Source organism: Neolamprologus brichardi, chromosome 9, assembly GCF_056152115.1.
Source record: "Neolamprologus brichardi isolate AB-2024 chromosome 9, ASM5615211v1, whole genome shotgun sequence".
In the NCBI taxonomy this organism is placed as follows: domain Eukaryota; kingdom Metazoa; phylum Chordata; class Actinopteri; order Cichliformes; family Cichlidae; genus Neolamprologus; species Neolamprologus brichardi.
The window spans coordinates 10,445,590-10,467,517 of record NC_142112.1 but is presented as its reverse complement, the minus strand read 5'-3'; positions in this window follow the sequence as shown (position 1 = coordinate 10,467,517).

Here is a 21,928-nt window from a genome sequence, read left to right as displayed (position 1 = left end):
TATGCTCATTTTTCCATCTCCTGTGTGGTGAAGTGAGGGTTGAGCTGCTCGTCGTCACACACTGTCTCGACTACCACTGAAAGGATTTGAACCAAAAGCTTCTTCCTGATGAAAACCTCAGTGATGTCACTGTAGAGGAGTCCTTTCTACAATCACCATTTCTACACACTTTGTGGTGCAGATTTTAAAAATAGTTTTTTTAAATGCCATTTTGTGATGTGGTCTTAAAGAGCTAACCAACTCACTCAGAAGGACGGGTAAGACGGAAGTGACGGGTAAGGTAAGCAACCCATGTTGTAGGTGACGTCAGACGCCGGAGATTTGGCGGAAAAAAAAGCGAATGGTAGCGTAGAGTTTAATAAAGTTTCCTTAAGCTTCAGTACTGCCAAATAAACTAACCAACTGTCATATAACTAACAACATCTGTCTTATCATCTCTAACACCCTGGAGGACAACGGGGAGAGTTTAGACGCTCTCCAAGAATACATCGACCGCTACTTCCAAGAGTTAGTAATGAAGAAAGCCCAGAGTGCATCTTCCCCGGTCAAAACCGAGACGCCGTCATCGAAGAGATGTCGCCCGGCAGATTCCCCCGGCACAACATCGCCTGCCGGCAAAGACATCGCAGATATCCTGGAGTCAATCGACAAGCGATTGTCCAGTTTCGATGCGAGGCTGTCCCTGGTGGAGATTTTACACCGGGAATTTAAATCTCTGAGAGAATCCCTGGAATTCAGCCAGCAGCAGGTGGAAACGCTTGCCGCTGAAAATGCCACGCTACGGGAGTCGGTCAAATCTCTCGCTGATAACGTGACCCAGCTAAACACTGAAAATAAAAAAATAAAAGAGTCCGTTATCAATCTACAAGCCCGTAGCATGAGAGATAATCTTGTTTTTTCTGGTATTCCAGAATCTACCGGAGAGGACGCGGAGGCAACGGTGAAAAGCTTCATTAAAATCCACCTGAAGCTGCCGGAGGACACCGTAAAGAACATCGCCTTCGACAGAGTGCATCGCTTGGGGGGCGTGAGGTCGCGGACCGGGAGACCACGTCCTATTGTGGCCAAATTTGGTCATTTCAAACAGAAGGAACAGGTGAAGAGTCGCGGCAGGGAACTGAAAGGAACGGACTTCAGCGTGAACGACCAGTTCCCCAAAGAGATCCTGGAACGACGCAAGGTCCTGTTCCCAGTCCGACATAGCTTCATCCTGAAAGGCTCCCGTGCTGTCATCGCCGTGGACCGGCTCTACGTGGACGGACAGCTCTACCGCGACCCCGGCACCACACCGTGGTTATATTGACTGCACTCCAGATATGAACCCGCTACATTCTTTTCTTACTCATTCACACTTTTTCCTTTAACATGGGTTTAACCTAGTAATATCAGTATGATGTCATAGCAGATATAACACCGTCACCCTCCGTCATTACTTTAATTGGAATGTTTCCGTTTCTTTTCTTTTTTTTGTTGTCGCTCACAGTTTATGTGGTTTCTTTCTTTCTCTTGTCTTTCACTGCTGTGATCACCTACTTCCCCACTCACCTACAAACAACACCCTCTATTTCTCCATATTTTCACACCACGATCACGCAAACACATGCGCTCAACGGCAGCACATTTACAACAGCCTCACAGCAAGCACAGACTTACAGGACACATACACAAGCCACGCTTGTTCATATTAGTGAATAGTCACACACATAGTCAGACTTATGGAGCCTATCACCACACTTTTTTCTCTTTCTATTTACAAACAAGTGATGTTTCCACATTCTCTCCACCCGTCTAAACGAAACACCCAGCTTACATCATCAGACATACACACACAATTATGGGCATGCTGAGGTTTGTCACATGGAATGTAAATGGGGCTGGCACCAGAGGAAAGAGGTTAAAGATATTTAACCAGCTTAAAAAACTACAGGCAGATGTTGTTTTATTACAAGAAACTCACAGACCTGTTACAGGTTTAAACGAACTTAAAACACCTGAGTTTCCTAATGTGTTTGCAGCTTGTATAATTCTAGACAAAGAGGAGTAGCAATTTTAATACATAAAAATGTTAATTTTACAGTACTCGATACAGTTATAGATCCAGAGGGTAGATTTCTAATTATTAAACTATCAATATTGAACAAAAAACTATGTATTGTAAGTATATATGGTCCAAATGTTGATGAACCCTCATTCTTCCACGATTTTTTAGTGCACTCTCTGAACACCTTGATTGCACACTCATTCTTGGAGGCGACCTCAACCTTGGACTAAATGAAGAAATGGATAGGCTCAACACAACAGGAACTCAGCGCAATTGGCAATCCACAAATATAATCAAACAGTATATGAGCGACTATGGCCTTTGCGATGCATGGCGCTCCCTTCACCCCAACAGTAAGGAATATACTTTCTTCTCACATGTTCATCACTCCTACTCTCGTCTGGATTATTTTTTGGTCAGCAGCTCACTGCTGAGTGACATTTCAGACACTGAGATTCACCCTATAGCTGTCAGCGATCATGCTCCTGTATCTTTAACACTAATGCACAAGAATAATACTACGCCAAGTAAAAACTGGAGATTTAACACATCACTACTTAAAGATGAAGACTTTATTAAATATTTTAAAAAGGAATGGATTTCATATTTAGACTTTAATGACACTCCCGGAACATCAGCTTCTGTTCTATGGGAAGCAGGAAAAGCTGTGATGAGAGGTAAAATAATTTCTTTCTCATCACACAAAAAGAAAGAAGAAAACAAAAATATTCAGGAATTAGAAAAAACCATCAAATCCTTAGAAGAAGCCTACGCGTTCCACCAAGATCAAGAAGTAATGAACAAAATATGCAAAACAAAACTAGAATTAAATGAAATTATTAATAGAAAAACACAATTCCTTGTACAAAGACTTCGCTTGCAGAATTTTGAACACGGTAACAAATCAGGTCGATTTCTAGCAAACCAGTTAAAAATAAATAAAGAAAAAACAACTATATGTGCTACTAAAGATTTATCGGGGAACACAATATATGACCCTGGAAGAATAAACAACATTTTTAGGGATTTCTATGAAACTTTATATTCACCACAAATAAACCCGTCTAAAAATGAAATTGATTTGTTTCTTGACAACGTAACTCTTCCAAAATTACTAGACAGTCAAGCAATGGCACTGGATTCGCCACTGACGCCAGGTGAACTCCAGGAAGCCCTGATAAGTATGCCCAATAACAAGGCTCCAGGTCCAGACGGCTTTCCTGCTGAATTCTACAAAGAATTCTGGACAATTTTGGCACCAGTATTCCATGGATTGTTGCAGGAAATCAAGAAAAATGGCAGACTACCACCAAATATGAATTCTGCCAACATTAGTCTCCTGCTAAAACCAGGAAAAGACCCTTTATTTCCCTCAAGTTATCGTCCAATATCCCTTATAAATGTAGACCTTAAAATAATCTGCAAAGCTCTCTCAAAGAGATTAGAGAAAATAACCCCCCTCTTAATTCATCCTGACCAAACTGGTTTCATAAAAGGTCGGCACTCCTCAACAAACACTCGTAGATTACTTAATTTAATAGACTACTCATACAATAAAAACATTGAAACCATAATATTATCTCTAGATGCAGAAAAAGCATTTGACAGAGTTAACTGGAAATTTTTATTTGCAACTTTACACAAATTTGGTTTTGGAAACTCTTTCATAAATTGGATAAGAATATTATACAATTCCCCAACAGCTCATATCAGAACAAATGACCAGACATCCTCCAGCTTTTGTCTCCTGAGGGGCACCAGACAGGGATGCCCACTCTCCCCTTCACTTTTTGCAATTTTTATCGAACCTCTAGCAGCAGCAATTAGACAGGCTACAACAATTAAGGGCATAAAATGTAAGAACGTAGAACATAAAATCAGTCTCTATGCGGATGATGTGTTGCTTTTTCTACAAAACTCACAAACCAACCTCTCTGAGGTAATTACTCTAATAAACTGGTTTTCAAGAGTTTCAGATTATTCAATTAACTGGCCAAAATCTACAGTTCTTCCCATTAACTGCTCCTTCCATAATTCATCTTCTGCCCAACTACAATCTGGAAATATTAAATATTTAGGTATTAATGTTTCTCCTAAGCTTTCAGACTTAATTAAATTAAACCACATCCCACTTCTAAAGAAAGTAGAAGGCGATCTGACTAGATGGAAATCTCTACCCATATCACTCATGGGAAGGGTCGCCACTATAAAAATGATGATCTTGCCAAAAATAAATTACTTATTTTTAATGATCCCCAACAAACCATCACAAGATTGGTTCAGATCTCTGGATTCACATATTTCTAAATTCCTTTGGAAAGATAAACCCCCGCGTATCAGCTTAAAAACGCTACAAAAAACCAAGGATAGAGGAGGATTAGATCTGCCTAATTTTCACCAATACTTCTTAGCCAACAGGCTTCAGTTCATCTCAGAATGGTTAAAATGTACCCTCTTAGATGAGCCCTGGCTAGATGTTGAACAGGCACTATGCAATGATCTAGAGATTTCAGACCTACCATTTATTAGCTCAAACATCAAAAGACATGAATGCTTTAAAAGCATCAACATCAGCTTTTCTCTGACAGCATGGTGGGAGTTTCTAAAAATAACGGAGTCTTCATTAATCCCATGCGAACGTACACCTATCTGGAATAACCCTGACATATTACAAAACAATAATAAGATTAATTTCCCAGAATGGAGTTGTAAAGGAATTAAATACTTAGAACATATATTAGAGGGAACAGAATTTATTCCATTTGACAGACTAGTTACACAATATGGGATCAACAAGAAAAGATTTTTAGAATATCAACAAATTAAATCCATAGTAAAAAAGAAATTTAACCTCAGTCAAGTTGAATTACAAACACCACCAAGTGTGGTTCAATTTCTTACTCTTAAATCCCCCAAACTATTATCTAAAATATACAGAACACTTTCTAAAATAGATGAATCAATATCCCTTCCTATTGCAAAGTGGGAAGCAGATTTATCAGTCAGCTTAGACCAAAACGTCTGGTCTCAGATGTGCTTAAAAACCTTTAAATTGATTAAAAATCCCAATCTGCAATTAATACAATACAAAATACTGCATAGAGTGCACTATACAGGTCATCGAATGTTCAAGATGGGCTTTACATCCGCCAACAACTGCTCACACTGTCAAGGCAATACACCAGACAATTACATCCACGCTCTTTGGCTCTGTCCACCAGTGCAGAAGTTTTGGCACGAGATATGTGAAGACTTATCAAAGTGTCTGAAATGTAAAATTCCAACCTCCCCTTTAGTATGCTTGTTGGGAAATTTGGATGATGTCACTACAGAAACTAATACAGTCCACATGGTTTTTACTGCCCTATGCATCGCCAAGAAAACGGTCCTCATGAACTGGAAAAATAAAAATAATCTTAATTCTAGCCAATATAGAAACTATCTAATAGATCACATTAGTCTCGATATAGCCTCTGCCACCACATTAGATCAATCCCTCTGGGCTCCTTTGATCGGCTCCATCACCTAGCGGGGTTGGGGGGTCGTGGTTTGGTCCCGCCTTGGCTATTGTGGTTGATGTGGAGGTTGGGATGGGCTTAGGGCACCTGGAGGACCCCTAGAGACGTTATCCCTGGAGGGCTTAACCCGGGGGTTGTGTTCATAACCTGGTTAGTGGCTCTGGTCGCTCTCAGAGGTTGTTCCCCTCGTGGCCGCGTGCAGCGGGGCTGGAGGATGGTCTGTGCTGGCGGACGTAGGTTACTGGCCTGGTGGCCTGGCTGCCCCTGAGTGGATTCGGGGCGGGCGTGGGGGTTTGGGGTTCGGGGGTGCTTCGCCTCCGTGCTGGGGCTCTGGCTGGGCCTTGGGGGCTTCGGTCCTCGTCGGTGTGTCGCCGAGGTTGTGGGCGGGTGGGTGCACGGGGGCTCAGCCCTGGCGCAGCGGGCCTCTTGTGCATCGGCCTAACCGGGGGGCTCTTCAACTGGCAGGGAGGTTGTTCCATCTTTGCAGGAGTCCACTCTGCAGGTGGGGGAGAGACATAGGAGAGGTGGAGAATAAACTTAACCTGGGTGTCTGTGTCTTGTGTAGTCTGGGAGATGATTGAATGTTGGGGTGGGTACAGTTTCCTCTGTGGTGGGGTGGGGTGGGCTGCCCCGGGTCCTGTGGGGCTTGGCGGTGCTGCTGCCGTAGGCCCCGGTCTGGATGGGCCTGGACTCCCTTGCCTTGGTGGATACCAGAGGACGGGGGTGCCTATTGGGGTCAGCGGGGGAGCTGGCCCTAGGGAGGGACACCCTCCCCTCCCTTCTTTTCCTCCCCATCCCCGGCTGCCTCCCTCTTCCCGCTCCACCACACCCACCCACACAGGTAGGGCTTTGGGGTGCGGGTGTGTCACCAGGGTGCAGGGGAGACATTCCCCCCCCCTCTGTCCTCTTCTGGCCACCTGTGCCTCAATTTTATCTCACAACTTAGACATCCACATTACTTACACTCTCATAACACACACACACACACATATATATATATATATAGGGCCTTGAGGGTGGGCACGCTAACGGCATCCAGTAGACGGTCTGTGTATTCAGACCTACCTCTGGCGCCGGTGCCCACCTCTCAATTTTAAATCCATGTAGACATTGAGGGTTCTCGGGAGGGGCCGTGCTATCACCTGCTGCTCTCTGGCAGCAGCACCATGCTCTCCCTTGTTTTAAATACACTTTAGAGCAACACGCAGCAACACTACACTTGAGCGAGAGGAGGAGGGTATGGGGTCTTAACACACCCCCGTTCTCTGCTAGCCATCGGGGCGGGGGGGCTGGGAAGAGATGCTGGCTGTCCGATTGGCCTCCCTGCTGCTGCGGAGCCTGGGGCGGTCTGCTTGCCTCCACCCCGGAGGGAAGGGTAACATCTCTTGGGTCTGGGTGCCGTTTCCCCCTCTGGGGGCGAGGATACCTGGACCCGGGGTATAGAGTATGTTTGGGGAGTGTGATTGTGTGTACATGTCCATTTACGTTTAGTCCTACGTTGGGTGAGTGCTGAGTGTTTGTATATGTGTGCATGAGGGTGGGAATGCATGTCTGTGTCTGTGTGTGCCTGTTTGTCTGTGTCTATATGTCAGGTCGGGTCTTAGACTCCACCTCTCTGGGAACTCCCAGGCCCTCCAAGTGTGGAGGCCTATCTCCCCTCACCACACTCCCTGCCGGTGACTGATGCCCTCAGGGGTTGGTGCATTGTTGGTTCTTGGTGTCTGGGGCTGGGCGCTCAGGTCATGTGCCAGCTCACTCCCGGTGGCTACTTGGCGGGGCCTGGCGCCTGCTGCTCGGTCAGGCCTCTTCCGGGGCGCGGAGGGCCCTCGGGCCTCCGGCCTCTGTGCCTGCGGCTCGGTTCACTCTGGCACAGCTGGCTGCCGGCGGAGCCGGCGGGCACGCCGGTGCAGCTCCCTCTAGTTTCTGCCTGGTGGCTACTGGGTGACCCCTCGTCTGGGGATCCTCAGCCCTTCCCATGAAGGTGGCACGGATGCCCCTCCGGTGGTCCTCCTTGGGCTCTTGCACTCTGGGGCCTCTGGATGTCTGGGGCCTGGATCTCCCCCATGCCTGCTTCATGCCCTGGGGGACAGGGCTATGGCTCTCTACATCCTCTTGCAGACCATTACATGGGGAAACCATTTGAATACAAGCGCGCCGATCCACACAGGTGTGCACACAGGTGTTCGCTGTTCGTAGACTTGAATCACACCTTTCTTGGCTGCTACTTCAAAGCACATTGTGCGCTGTCTGTCCTGCGTGCTGCACAACAACATTCAATATTTGGTATTTGCTGCTGTTTACACTTAGCTAGATTAATGCGATGGTGTGGTGTATAGTATGTTGCTTTGTTTTGTTTTGTTTTTTTGCTTGTTTTCTACTCTTTTTCTCTCAACAGGTGATCCCGGAGATTTTTTTTTCCCCCCCTTTCTCACTGTCCCTCTCCCCTTCTGTTTTTCTTTTCCTTCCTCTTTCTTTCTCCCTTTCCTATCCTTCACTCATGTCTGTCCCGTCTGTATCAACTGAAAATAAAATAAAATAAATAATAAAAACAAAGGTTGATCAAATGGACCAATACGGCAATGCCACGATGATCCATTTGGCAAAATAAATCCATTGGGTATCCTTGTTCCTCTTCACACAACAATTCTGACGGCACAGCTGATTCTTATAAGCCTGCTGATTGTTGGCTGGGAAGGTGTGGATGTCAGTGGTGCGTTTGTGGACATCATGTAAAATCCTTCCCCAGAATCTACTTCACTACAATAATGTGGCATAAATGTAGAGAAAACTATAACAGAATGAACTGTGGTACTGCACAGGAAGACAAGCATGTGGGGCTGGGATCGGCTCCATGACTGTGACGATGATTGCAGGCCGAGCATGTGGGGGCATGACGCTGGTGGTGCGGAGATTGGCCAGTTGGTGAACCAGCTGGAAACTGCTCTATGTTTTTAATATTGATGGTTATTTTTACACCACTGGACCAGAAAGGTCACCTCATTCCTTTAGTCGTGTTGGTACTGGCTCATGTACCAATCACATGCATTTTGCTGCATCTATGTAGAGTTTATTTTTCTCTTGCTCTGTCTTTTCACTTTTGTTTGTCTATCTGTATCAACCACATTTTCAACAATAAACTGATGCATGAGCACACGGGGGGTAGGGGAGGGGCTGGTTGTGTTAAGAGATTTGGGTAATCCAGTGTCAGTAATGAAAATGAACAAATGGGCTGCGGTCAGTGGTTGTAGGGTTGGGCACTACCTAGCCTGCTATAAAACTATATTGACCCATTGCCCCACATGCTCTTCATGCCACCTGGCAAATACCTGGCATGTCAAATTACCATTTCAGGCCTGGTGGCAGCCAATGGCAACACGAGTTGAACAGGCAAGTTTGTAGCAACTAATCCATCTTTCGTATAATCACTCAAACCATGCAGGCTCCAGACAGAGCCTTGTCCTCCCTGCTAGCCAAAACAGCTCTGACACCATCGCTCTTTCTGTGAATGGAAACTGTGAATGTGCTGGAAAGCAAACAGAAGGCAGCCATGCTCATTGGCACAGTTCAGCAGAAGGAACCATGGCTGTGTGTTGGCTTTGTCACAATAAACTGGAATATAACCAGTCGAAGTCAGTAACCATGTAACCATGTTAACATTATATATCGCACAAACTGGAGCACACAGAAAAAGGGTTTGCCCCCTTCTTGATTTCCTATTTTTCTTTATGTTCGTCACACTTAAACATTGCAGATCATCAAACAAATGTAACTATTAGACAACAATAACACAAGTAAACATAAAATGCAGTTTCTAAATGAAGGCATTTATTGGTAAGGGGAAAAAATCCAAACCTACATGGGCCTGTATGTCTTTGCCCCCTATCCTAAAAATGTAATTTAGGCTCGCTCATCTTTGACCCCCCCACTCCAAAGTCCTCATCTTGTTTTTCCTAAGCCATGCAGAGGTAGATATTCTGGTGTGTTTTGGATCATTGGCCTGCTGCAGAACCAGGTGAGCTTCAGCTTGAGGTCATGAACAGATGTGCGGACATTCTCCATCATGTTTTGGTAAACAGCAGAACTCATGCTTCCATTTACCGCAGCAAGTCTTCCAGCCCCAGACCATCACGCTAACACCAACATATGTTACTGTGGTATGATGTTTGCTGAAATGCTGTTACTTTTACTCCAGAGTGTTTTTTCAGAAATCTTGGAGATCATCAAGATGTTTTCTGGTAAACGAGCCCTTATGTTCCTTTTGCTCTGCAGTGGCTTTCGTCTTGAACTCTGCCATGTAGGCCATTGTTGCCCAGTGTCTTTCTTTCTTATTTCTTACATATATGTATATATATAGGTAAGTTACTGCCTCATCTTCATTATCTATATTATTACTGAAGAATGTTATTTCATAATGTACTAACTGAGTTATTAAACTTTCTTCATACAACAATAACTCCTCGACGCACTTTTGGCCCATGTTGCACAAAGAAACAAAAAGATCTTGTTTCTCAACACATCCAGCTCCAGCATCTGTTAGGAGGACATGGACACACCCGTGATCTTCTATCCTCCTCTCTGTCCTCCTCTCACCCCAACCAATCACAGCAGATGGCCCCGCCCCTCCCTGAGCCTGGCTCTGCCGGTTTCTTCCTGTTTAAAGGGAGTTTTTCCTTCTCACTGTCGCCAAAGTGCTGCTCATAGGGGGTCATATGCTGGCCATCTACTGAGACCGGTTGGGGTGAGAGAAGGAAGACAGGATAAAGACATGCTGTGGAAGAGAGACAGAGGTTAATAACAGGTATGATTTAGTGCAGAGAGGTCTGTTAGCACATAGTGAAACACCCAGTGCATCATGGGAATCCCCCAGCAGCCTACACCTGTTGCAGCATAAACAGTGTTGGGGAGTAAAATACAAAATGTGAGTAACTGTATTCTGTTACAGTTACCTTTTAAATCGTTGGTAATCAGAATACAGTTGCTTTGTTGAAATAAATAGAATACATGGCGGTCATTTCCGATTTCATATGTTTGGCTATCCCCTCTCTATGCCTTCTCCAATTTTGGTGATTGAACACAGTTGGGCGCAGGTTCAGCTCAGTTGGATGGGGATGTATCATATATTGCAGGCCGGTTCGACTACGACATGTCCTTTTAAAAAAAACATTTTATACTCAATTTCCATCTGGGATGTATATAGTTTCTCTGATTGCTGGAAACCCAAACAAAACATGTAAGAAGATGTTCTAATGTAAGCGACCTGTTAATGTTAGTGGTGTCAGATACAACATGGACCTGGAGCCAGCAGTGCACGGGCAGGAATGCATTTCTTACTTGGAAATGGGATGGGCGACGTACTATTGCTGTGTGATTTTTGTTACTATTAATGTAGACTACTCACCACCGAGCTAGCATTGTTAGCTGGTGTTAGCTGAAGTTAGTTCATAGACTGCAGACTGTTAGGCTGTTTCTAAATACTCATGTACGCCTGTCTGTACTCGCGTTTTTGCCAGTCTGGACTTCGTAAATTCCGGTGTCGAGAATGCAGAGCATGATGACATCGCACCTCTGGAGGTTTTGTAGCCATCCCCTCGTAATTTAATTGTGATTAATATTTGACGTTTTAACATGCAGTTTTAAGACTTGATGGATAGCATTAACAACCTGCTAGCTGTTAATAATCATGTGCAGTTTCACATGATTATTAACAGACAGAAAGAAAACATATGACTGATACAGAAATAGTTTTCTATAAAAGATCGCAGCAAAAAGTGCAGCCTTACCTAATGTCCACCTACTGTTACTCATTTCATTTTAGGATTTAAAAATCGGATTGGTATTGGTATGGCGAGTATCCTTCAGTAATAGTAATAAATCACACAGCAACAGTACATTCATGTAGTTGTAAAAAATATGATAATATATTAAGTAATCCAAAATATTCCGTTACGTTACTCTCATTGAGTAACGTAACGGAATACGTTACAAAATAGATTTAGGGGCATGTAATCTGTAATCTGTAATCTGTAATGGAGTGGAATACATTTTGAAAGTAGCCTTCCCAACACTGAACATAACTAAGGGAGGATTCAGGGTCACCTGGTCCAGCCCTAACTATATGCTTTAGCAAAAAGGAAAGTTTGAAGCCTAATCTTGAAAGTAGAGATAGTGTCTGTCTCCTGAATCCAAACTGGAAGCTGGTTCCACAGAAGAGGGGCCTGAAAACTGAAGGCTCTGCCTCCCATTCTACTTTTAAATACTCTAGGAACAACAAGTAGGCCTGCAGAGCGAGAGCGAAGTGCTCTAATAGGGTGATATGGTACTACAAGGTCATTAAGATAAGATGGGGCCTGATTATTTAAGACCTTGTATGTGAGCAGCAGGATTTTGAAAATGAGTTTCGACTCATGGGACTGAGATCTTTCCTCCACCATAGGCAAGCCAAGTTTATTTATATAGCACAATTCAACAACAAGGTGATTCAAAGTGCTTTACAGAGACATTAAAAAACAAAAACAAATAAAAAGTATGATTTAAAATTGATTAAAAAAACAGTAGATAAAATCAGATAAAATCAGTAGTGAAAATATAAGTTTTGAAATTTAAGCTTAAGTGTGGATTTGGTGCTTTATTCAAATGCAGCTGAGAACAGGTGAGTCTTCAACCTGGATTTAAATAAACTGAGTGTTTCAGCTGATCTGAGGCTTTCTGGGAGTTTGTTCCAGATATAAGGAGCATAAAATCTGAATGCAGCTTCTCCGTGTCTGGTTCTGACTCTGGGAACTGATAAAAGACCGGATCCAGATGAGCTGAGGGATCTGGAAGGTTCATACTGGGTCAGGAGGTCACTGATGTATTTTGGTCCTAAACCATTCAGAGCTTTATAGACCAGCATCAGAACTTTAAAGTCTATCCTCTGACGGACAGGCAGCCAGTGTAAAGACCTCAGAGCTGGACTGACGTGGTCCACTTGTTTGGTCTTAGTGAGGACTCGAGCAGCAGAGCTCTGAATGAGCTGTAGTTGTCTGACTGATTTTTTAGGTAGACCTGTAAAGATGCTGTTACAGTAATCAAGCCTGCTAAAGATGAATGCATGGACTAGTTTTTCCAGGTCCTGTTGAGACATCAGATCTTTGATCCTTGAAATATTCTTGAGGTGATAGTAAGCTGATTTTGTTATTGTCTTAATGTGTTTTTCTAAGTTTAGGTCTGCATCCATCACTACACCCAAATTTCTCGCCTGGTTTGTGGTTTTTAGGTGTAGAGATTGAAGTTCTCTGGTGACCTGTGATCATTTTTCTTTGGCGCCAAAGACTATTACTTCAGTTTTGTTTTTGTTTAGCTGGAGAAAATTTTTGTTTTTGTTTAGCTGGAGAAAAATGTGGCACAACCAGTCATTAATTTCCTCAGTGCATTTACCAAGAGCCTGTACAGGGCCTCGGTCTCCTGGTGACATTGTGATATATATTTGTGTGTCATCTGCATAGCTGTGATAGTTTATTTTGTTGTTCTTTATAATCTGTGCCAGTGGGAGCATGTAAACAAACAGACAAAAACTTCCTGAAACTGGGGTTCTCAGGAAAAGACAAATTGCAAGATTAATTTTGTGATGACTTTCTGTCTTCAATGATTATTGTGGTAATACTAGCGTCATACAGCAGGATACTCCGCCGCTGGTCTGCCTTTTGCCAACACACCTGCTGACAATCAGCCACCTGCGACTCATGAACTCATCATCGCAGCCATTACTCACGATGGTGGCTCAACTGCAGTCTTCGCTGGATCGTTAAACTCTCCAGTTACTGTGGCTACTGACCATCGTCTGCTCTAGTCGTCTTTCCTCTGACTGCTAACATGTTCCCAGTCTCCCTGTGCAGAGCTCCCTGGATTTCCCTCCTGGACTTTGGTGAGCCTGTGGCTGCCAGTGAAGAGTGTGTGAAGACTGGATGTTTCTTACCTCTCCCTGGATCCCTGGAGTCTCCCCACCTGCACCACTGTATATAGCACTTTGTGATTGCACTGTAAATAAATGCACACCTAAATGTGATAACCTTGAGTCCTAGAATCTATGACGGTCATTTCAGTCTGTGAGTAATGTTTCCTGCACTATTTGTGCCATTAAGACTTAAGAGAGCTTCCAGGCATAAGGGGATTTAACCCAGTACAAGCAGGTTGAACCTAATGAAGTGGCTGGTGACTGTAATATCAATACATTTCATGGTAGTACTGCACCAAAGTCATTCTCTAGTTTCTCAACAGCCACTGAGACCATATCTGATGATGCTTCAGTGAACAGTCCTACACCAGGTTCATGCTCCTTTTCATAGATTCAACTAAAGAAATGGGAACTTTTTCTGTTATCGGCTGCTAGTAACAAAGTGCCTAACATGTCCTTGGGAGTGACTGAAACATGACTCTATGTTTGTATCTATCTGTATATGAGTGGGCGTATTTTGCCCTGTCCTCCCTGCTCAGGTCACAGCATGGGATGTTAATCTGGCCTTGCTGCAAATGTTCCATCCAGAGAAACAATGACAGATGATGGTAGATTACAGCTGCAGATTATCCTGTGGAGGTGGGGGCTAGGGGGGATTGACACGGGACAAATATGAAAGGAGATGAGAATAAGAAAGAGACAAATGTGGAAGAGTGGCATATACTAAACTATGGAGACAAAGTTAGATGAGTTATTCTGAAGAGAGAAGCAGCAATAAACGTGAACACTGCAATAAAAGTCAACATGCACAGATTTGTCATGTTTTTATAGTAACCTAAATAATAACATTTAACATTTAGCACCATGTTTAAAAAACACTAATAGTGAAAACACAAAATAGTTTGACTTGTATTAACTCATTTGCACAATGACTGAAACTAGCACCACTGAATGAACAATGTGAGGTCAGTTTGTTGAACATTCAGAAAAATGAGTCTCAATAAATATCAGTGGCATTGATAGTATATGTGCAGGGAGAGGAGGAGAGACGGAGAGAGGCTGACAGGTAAGCGGAAGTGACGGTCAAGGTAAGCGACTCATGTTGTAACTGATGTCAGACGCCGGAGATTTTGGCGGAAAATTAAAGCAAATGGTAGTTTAGATTTGAACAAATTCCTTTAAGCTTCAGTATTACCAAATACACTTATCAACTGTCTCATAACTAACAATATTTGTCTAAATAATCTCCAACACCCTGGAGAACAACGGGGAGAGTTTAGAGGCTCTCCAAGATTATATTGATCAGTGCTTTCAGGATCTCGTGATGAAGAAGGCCCAGAGTGCAGCTTCCCCGGCCAAATCTGAGACGCCGTCGTCGAAAAGACAACGCCCGGCAGATTCCCCCGGCACAACATCGCCAGCCGGCAAAGATATTGCCGACATATTGGAGTCAATCGACAAGCGATTGTCCAGTTTCGACGCAAGGCTGTCCTTGGTGGAGATTCTTCACCGGGAATTTAAATGCTTGCGAGAATCCCTGGAGTTCAGCCAGCAGCAAGTGGAAACGCTCGCTGCTGAAAATACCACGCTAAGGGAGTCGGTGAAATCTCTCACAGAAAATGTTACCCAGCTCAATAGAGAAAATAAAAAAATAAAAGAAACGGTTATTGATCTACAAGCTCGTAGCATGCGTGATAACTTGGTATTTTCTGGTATTCCAGAAGCCGCTGGAGAGGATGCGGAGACCACGGTAAAAAGCTTCATCAAAACCCACCTGAAGCTGCCGGAGGACACGGTGAAAAACATCGTCTTCGATATGGTACATCGCCTCGGCCCCATTTGGGCTACGGCCGGGAGACCACATCCTATCGTGGCCAAATTCGGCCACTTCAAACAAAAGGAACACGTGAAAAGCTGCGGCAGGGAATTAAAAGGAACGGACTTCAGCGTGAACGACCAGTTCCCCAAAGAGATCTTGGAACGACGCAGGGTCCTCTTCCCAATTCGACGCGGCTTCATCCAGAAAGGCTCCCGCGCTGTCATCGCTGTGGACTGGCTGTACGTGGACGGACAGCTCCACCGCAACCCCAACATCACTCCGTGGCTGTATTAACTTCACACCAGATAAGAATCCGCTACACCCTTTCCCTATCAACTCACACTAACTTGCATTAACATCTGTTTAACTTACCGGTATCAAATCGCATCTTAAGTGTGATTTCATAGCAGTATTAACACCGTCAGTGATTTAATTGGAATGTTTACGTTTTCTTTTCTCTCTTCTCGTTTTTTTTTCTCTCTTTTTCCCCTCTTGTTTTTTATGCTGCTCACCCTTGTCCTTGGTTTCTTTCTTTATTTCTTTCACTGCTTCGATCACCTGCTTCCACACTCATCCACAAACAACATCATTTATTTCGACACATACTCACCGCACGATCACGCACAGTCATGCGCTCAACGGCAGCACATTTATATCAGTCAGACAGCGCACACAGTCGTATAGGATACACACACTTAAGCCAAGCGTACTCATATTAGTAAATATGCACACACATAGTCAGACTCAGGGAGCATCTCGCCACACATTTTTTCTCTCTCTCCCTCTCCTTATTTATGAACAAGTGATGTATTCTCTCCACCTGTCTAAGCGACACACACAGAGTACACCCCTAGTTATGCACAGACATCTATGGGTGTACTAAGATTCGTTACATGGAATGTAAATGGAGCTGGCTCCAGAGAAAAGAGGTTAAAAATATTTGACCAACTCAAAAAACTACAGGCAGATGTTGTCCTTTTACAAGAGACCCACAGACCTCTTAGAGGTTCGAATGAACTTAAAACACCTGAGTTTCCTAATGTGTTCTCAGCTTGTTATAATTCTAGACAAAGGGGAGTAGCAATTTTAATCCATAAAAATATTAATTTCACAGTACTCGATACAGTTATAGATCCAGAGGGCAAATTCTTAATCATTAAACTATCTATACTTGATAAAAAGCTATGTGTTGTAAGTGTATATGGTCCAAATGTTGATGATCCCTCATTCTTTCACGTTTTTTTTCAGTGCACTCTCTGAACACTTAGATGGCACACTTGTTCTTGGAGGCGACCTCAACCTTGGACTAAATGAAGAAATGGATAGGCTCAATACAGCAGGAACTCAGCGTAATTGGCAGTCCACAAATATAATCAAACAGTATATGAGCGACTTTGGTCTTTGCGATGCATGGCGCGCCCTTCACCCCACCAATAAGGAATATACTTTTTTCTCACATGTCCATCACTCCTACTCTCGTCTGGATTATTTTTTGGTCAGCAGCTCACTGCTGAGTGACGTTTCAGACACTGAGATTCACCGTATAGCTGTCAGCGATCATGCTCCTGTATCTTTAACACTAATGCACAAGAATAATACTACGCCAAGTAAAAACTGGAGATTTAATACATCACTGCTTAAAGATGAAGACTTTATTAAATATTTAAAAAAAGAGTGGACTTCATATTTAGACTTTAATGACACTCCCGGAACATCAGCATCTGTTCTATGGGAAGCAGGGAAAGCTGTGATGAGAGGTAAAATAATTTCTTTCTCATCACATAAAAAGAAAAAAGAAAACAAAAATATTCAGGAATTAGAAAAAACCATCAAATCACTAGAAGAAGCCTACGCGTCCCACCAAGATCAGGAAACATTGAACAAACTACGCAAAACAAAACTAGAATTAAATGAGATAATTGATAAAAAAAAACAAAATTCTTAGTACAAAGACTACGCTTACAAAATTATGAACATAGTAATAAATCCGGTCAATTCCTAGCAAACCAGCTAAAAATAAATAAAGAAAAAACAACTATATGTGCTGTTCAAGATTCATCTGGGAACACAGTATATGAACCGAAACAAATAAACAACATTTTCAGGGATTTCTATAAAACGTTGTATTCACCACAAATAAACCCATCTAAAAAGGAAATTGATCCGTTTTTAGACAACATAACTCTCCCAAAATTATTAGACTCTCAAGCAATGGCACTGGATTCGCCACTGACATCAGGTGAACTCCAGGAAGCCCTGATAAGTATGTCCAATAATAAGGCTCCAGGTCCAGACGGCTTTCCTGCAGAATTCTACAAAGAATTCTGGACGATTCTAGCACCAGTTTTTTACAGAACGTTGTTAGAAATCAGAAGAAAAGGGCAGACTTCCATCAAATATGAATTCTGCAAACATTAATCTCCTGCTAAAACCAGGCAAAGACCCTGTATATCCCTCAAGCTATCGTCCAATATCCCTTATAAATGTAGACCTCAAAATAATCTGCAAAGTTCTCTCAAAGAGACTAGAGAAAATAACCCCCCTCTTAATTCATCCTGACCAAACTGGTTTCATAAAAGGTAGGCACTCATCAACAAATACACGTAGATTGCTTAATTTGATAGACTACTCATACAGTAAAATCCTTGAAACTACAATATTTTCCTTAGATGCAGAAAAAGCGTTTGACAGAGTTAACTGGAAATTTCTATTTGCAACTTTACACAAATTTGGTTTTGGATCTTCTTTCATCAACTGGTTAAAAATATTATATAATTCCCCAACAGCTTGTGTCAGAACAAATGACCAGACATCCTCCAGCTTATGTCTCCTGAGGGGCACCAGGCAGGGATGCCCACTCTCCCCTTCACTGTTTGCAATTTTTATCGAACCACTAGCAGCAGCAATTAGACAGAATTCAGCAATTAAGGGCATAAAATGCAAGAACGTGGGACATAAAATCAGCCTTTATGCGGATGATGTGTTACTCTTTCTCCAAAATTTACAAACCAATATCTCTGGGGTGATTGAATTGATAAACTCTTTTGCAAAAATATCAGATTACTCAATTAACTGGTCAAAATCTACAGTCCTTCCGATTAATTGCTCCTTCCATAATTCCTCTTCTACTCCACTGTAATCGGGAAATATAAAATATTTAGGTATTAATATTTCTCCCAAGCTTGCAGATCTAACTAAATTAAACCATACCCCGTTTTTAAAGAAAGTAGAAGGTGATCTGGCTAGATGGAAATGTCTACCTATATCACTCATGGGAAGGGTTGCTGCTATAAAAATGATGGTATTACCAAAAATAAATTATTTATTCTCAATGATCCCAACTAAACCGCCGCAAGATTGGTTCAGATCTCTAGATTCATATATGTCCAAATTCCTTTGGAAAAATAAGCCCCCACGTATAAGCTTAAAAACACTACAAAAGACCAAGGATAAAGGAGGATTAGAACTACCTAACTTTCAGCACTACTTCTTAGCCAACAGGCTCCAGTTTATCTCAGGATGGCTAAAACATACCCTCTTAGATGAACCTTGGCTAGATGTAGCACAAGCACTTTGCAATAATCTAGAGATTTCAGATCTACCATTTATCAGCTCAAACATCCAACGACATGAATGCTTCAAAAGCATCAACATCAGCTCTTCTCTGACAGCATGGTGGGAGTTTCTGAAGTTGACAGAGTCTTCATTAATCCCATGCAAACGTACACCTATCTGGAACAACCCTGACATATTACAAAACAATAATATGATAAACTTTTCAGATTAGAGTGGTAAAGGAATCAAATATGTAGAACATATACTAGAAGGAACAGAATTTATTTCATTTGACAGACTAGTTACACAATATGGGATCAACAAGAAAAGATTTTTAGAATATCAACAAATTAAATCCATAATAAAAAAGAAATTTAAACCGGGTCAAGTTGAACTACAAACACCACCAAGTGTGGTTCAATTTCTTACTCTTAAAACCCCCAAATTACTATCCAAAATATACAGAATGCTTTCTAAAACAGATGAATCAATATCACTTCCTATTGCAAAATGGGAAGCGGATTTATCAGTTAACTTAGACCAAAACTTCTGGTCTCAGATTTGCTTAAAAACCTTTCATCTAATCAGAAATCCCAGTCTTCAATTAATTCAATACAAAATACTACATAGAGTGCACTATACAGGTCATCGGATGTTCAAGATGGGCTTTACGTCTACCAACAACTGCTCACACTGCCAAACCAATTCACCGGACAGTTATATCCACGCTCTTTGGTTCTGTCCACCAGTTCAGAAGTTTTGGCACGAGATATGTGAAGACTTATCAAAGTGTCTGAAATGTAACATTCCAACTTCCCACTTAGTGTTTGTTGGGCAGCTTAGATAATGTCACTTCAGAAAAGAATATAGCCCATATGGTTTTTACTGCCCTATGCATAGCCAAGAAAACAGTCCTCATGAACTGGAAAAATAAAAACAATCTTAATTCTAACCAATACAGAAATTATCTATTAGATTACATTAGTCTTGATACAGCCTCTGCCACCACATTAGATCAATCGCTCTGGGCTCCTTTGATCAGCTCCATCACCTAGTGGGGGTGGGGGGTCATAGTTTGGTCTCGCCTTCACTGTTGTGATTGGTGTGGGGGTAGGGTCAGGCTTAGGGCGTCAGGGGGTTCCCTGGGAGCATCTTCCTTGGAGGGCTCAACCCGGGGTAGCGGTCATGGCCAAGTGGGGGCTCTGTTGGCACTTAGGTGACGGTTTCCTCGTGGCTGCGTGCAGCGGGGCTAGGGGAGGGTCTGTGCTGACGGACGGGGGTTACTGACCTGGTAGCCTGGCTGCCCCTGGGTGGGTCCGGGACGGGCGTGAGGTTCTGGGGGCGCTCCGCCTCTGGCCTGGGGCCCTGGCCGGGCCTCGGGGGCTTGGGTCCTGGTTGGTGTGTTGCCGGGGTTGTGGGCGGGTGGGTGTATGGGGGCCCAGCCCTGACGCGGGGTGCCGCCGGTGCGTCGAGCCACCTGGGGGGCTCTTCAACTGGTGGGGGGGGGAGGGGGGTTGTCACATCTTGCAGGAGCTTTCCTCTCTTCAGGAACTCTCTCTGCAAGAGGGGGAGATACAGGAGAGGTGGAGGAAGATCTCAGCCTGGACGTCTATTGTCTTATGTAGTCTGGAAGATGAGTGGATGAAGGGGTGGGTGCAGTTTTCTCTGTGGTGGGGTCAGGTGGGCTGTCCCGGGCTCTGTGGGGCCGGGCGGCACCGCTGCACTGGGCCCCGGTTCGGATGGGCCTGGGCCCCCTTTTCCCTGGCGGGTCACGGAGTATGGGGGTGCCTACTGGGGTCAGCGGGGGAGCTGGCCCCAGGGAGGGGTCACTTGCCCCTCCCTTCCTTCCCTCCCCATCTCCAGCTGCCTCCCTCTTCCCGCTCCACCACAACCACCCACACATGCAGGGCCTTGGAGTAGGGGTGTGTCACCAGGGTGCAGAGGAGGTAACCCCCCCCTCTGTCCCCTTCTGGCTGCCTCTGCCTCAATTTTATCCCACAACTTAGACATTCACATTACTCACACTCTCATTACACATACATATAGGATCTTGGGGGTGGGCACGCTACACGGAATCCAAATTACCATCAGGGTGTACACCTCACCTCTGGCGTCGTTGCCCACCTCTTGATTTTAAATACACGTAGACATTGAGGGCTAGCAGGAGGGGCTATGCGCTTACCTGCTGCTCTCTGGCAGGTAGCTCCATGCCCTCCTGGGTTTTAAATGCACCTTAGAACACACAAACATCAACACTACAATGAGCGGGTGGAGGGAGGTTAGGAGTCTTCTCTCACCCCCCGTTCTCTGCGACCTGCTGGAGCGGTGGGGCTAGGAGGAGGAGTTGGCCGTCCGACTGGGGTCCGGAATGTGGGGCCTCCCTGCTGCTGCGGAGTCGGGGCGGTCTGCTTCTCCCCACCGCAGGGAAAAGGGTAGCACCACCTGGGTCTGGGTGCAGTTCCCCCCTCCAGGGGCAAGGGTACCTAGACCCGGTTTGTAGAGTACACTTGGGGAGTGTGATTGTGTGTACAGCGTCTCTTTATGTCTGTCTCCACGTTGGTTGAGTGTGGAGTAAGTGCATATGAGAGCATGAGGGTGGGAATGGATGTTTGTATCTGTGTGTGCTTGTATGTCTGTGTCTATATGTCAGGTTGGGTATCAGACGCCACCTCTCTGTGGACATCTCAGGCCCTCCAAGGTTTGGAGGCCTATCTCCCCCCACCACTTCCCCTGCCGGGGGCGGACTCCCTCAGACATCGGTGCGTTGGTGGTTCTTTGTGTCCGGGGATGGGCGTCCAGGTGCACACCGGCTCACTCCTTGGTGGCTGCTTGTTGGGGCCTGGAGCCTGGGGCTCGCTCGGGCCACTTCGGAGGTGGGGTGCCCCCGGCCTCTTGGCCTTGGGCTCGGTCACTCTGGCGCAGCTGGCTGCCGGCGGAGCTCACGGGCACGTCACTGCAACCCCCCCTGGCTTCTGCTCCGTGGCTGCTGAATGACCCCTCATCTGGGACTCTCCTCAGCTCTTTCTGGGACAGTGGCTCAGCTGCCCCTCTGTTGGTCTTCC